Source organism: Trichosurus vulpecula, chromosome 1, assembly GCF_011100635.1.
Source record: "Trichosurus vulpecula isolate mTriVul1 chromosome 1, mTriVul1.pri, whole genome shotgun sequence".
Lineage (NCBI taxonomy): Eukaryota > Metazoa > Chordata > Mammalia > Diprotodontia > Phalangeridae > Trichosurus > Trichosurus vulpecula.
Genome location: NC_050573.1, coordinates 455898858 through 455900824, shown reverse-complemented (window position 1 = coordinate 455900824; position 1967 = coordinate 455898858). Strand labels below are relative to the sequence as shown.

The 1967-nt window shown below is 40.5% G+C and overlaps 1 pseudogene; it reads left to right on the top strand.

Annotated features, from left to right (window-relative positions):
• The first annotated feature begins 327 nt into the window (after positions 1 to 327).
• On the top strand, positions 328 to 804 carry LOC118839823 (annotated as a pseudogene).
• The last annotated feature ends 1163 nt before the right edge of the window (positions 805 to 1967 follow it).

Genomic DNA, 1967 nt, shown 5'->3' with positions numbered 1-1967 from the left:
AAGCTCATGGAAAATGGCCTCATTTTTTTCTATAAAAAATGAGGCAAGGTTCTGTGCTGAGGCATGGGCTGGGGGCTATGGGAGGTTTGAGGAGAGATGAAAAGGTTTGGAAGAATTATTGTGGACAATGTGATACTGCATTGATAAGGGGGATATTGTAGGATTACCTAGCTGGGGTGAGGGCCCAGTTGAGGTTATATAACATGATTTGTAGTGTACCCAGTTAGAATAGCATAATTGCGCTTTTGGTCATCCTGAATCCGGGTTCATCTGACACCGGCAGCCACCCCGCAGCGTCCAGGCCAAGCCTCTACCTTTGCTGCCACCATGCCACCCAAGTTTGACCCTAGTGAAATTAAAGTCATGTTTTTAAGGTGCACTGGTGGTGAAATTGATGCCACATCAGCTCTGGCCCCCAAAATTGGTCCCTTCAGTTTGTCTCCAGAAAAGATTGGTGATGACATTGCCAAGGCAACTGGTGACTGGAAAGGGCTAAGGATTACACTGAAACTTACCATTCAGAACAGACAGGCCCAGATTGATGTTTTGCTTTCTGCCTCAGCCTTGATCAACAAAGCCCTAAAGGAACCTCCTTGGGACAGAAAGAAGCAGAAAAATATTAAACACAATGGAAACATCAGTCTCGATGAGATTGTCAGCATTGCTCAACAGATGAGGCACTGATCTTTGGCAAGAGATCTCTCTGGAACATCCCAGTCTGTGGGCTGCAACGTTGATGGCAGACACCCTCATGATGTCATTGATGATGTGAATAGTGGTGCTGTTGAATGCCCAGCAAGTTAAAAGCTACAAAGGAGACCATTGCAATAAATTTAACATCTGACAAAAAAAAGAATAGTGTAATGGCAAGCAAAGTTGCACTTTTCACTGTTTTTTCTTTTGGAGTGCTTCTCAGAACTAAGGCGACCAAGTGCCTTTGATTGACCTTTTCCTTTGATTGAATCAAGAGTCTTTGATTACCTGCTTAAGTCACAAGAAAGCCTAAGTCACATGAGTTTGAGTAATATGGTTGTGATGCCCTCTGACCCTGAAGAAGTATATATATATATATATATATATATATATATATATATATATATATATATATATATATATATATACTCTGAGGTTAGGATTTTGTTTCAGCACTCACTCACTGAAAGAGTATTCCTGTGATTTGGCCAGAGGAGACTCTGGGTAGCTATTAAGGAGCCCCAGGCTTTGAAAAACCAGACTTAGTGCTTCTCTCTATGATATAGATATATGTATTGCTATGGCCAGTTAGAAGCCCTGTCTGCTAATTTGTGTTATTTTCTCTGTTCATATAGTTTCTGCTTGTAATTTCTGTTTGTGATTTCTCCGAAGTTTGGGGCACTGACTTTCCCCTGAACTAAATGAATGATATATGTGTGTTTAATTAAAGTGAGATTGTTAACCCCTTAAAGTTGTTTTTCTTAGAGAAGCAGATCAAAGAACCTGTGCTCACAACCCTCCTGTGTGCTGGTGTTTTCAGCCTTACACCTGCATAGCAGCTGCAAGCTGCATTGTTGTTACAAATAGTTGTGTGATTTTTCTCCACTTTCATTCATTAGTATGTTTGTAGTAGAGAAGGTGAAGATTTGTGAATTGATCCAAGGTTAAGGCTTGGCTGGGTATAATTTATCATAGGATAAGGGGATTAGAGATTGAAGAGAGGAAGCCAGGATAGAGTTGAATTGTTTCGGGGGAGATCATGAGAATTGAGGAGTCAAGGGATTTGAAGTTATGGTGATGTGAAGAGTAGGGTTATTTAAAAGAAGACAGAGGGAGATCTAAAAAGCCAGCAGTTGTGAAGAGATAAATGGATTTCAGAATTCTTGAACATAGAGGTGTTACATTTTTTAGTGATGGCAATGCCAAAGATATTACTCTCTTTGTGTGTATAAATGAGGTGGAGTGGAGGAGTAGCTCATGGTAGACGAGTATAT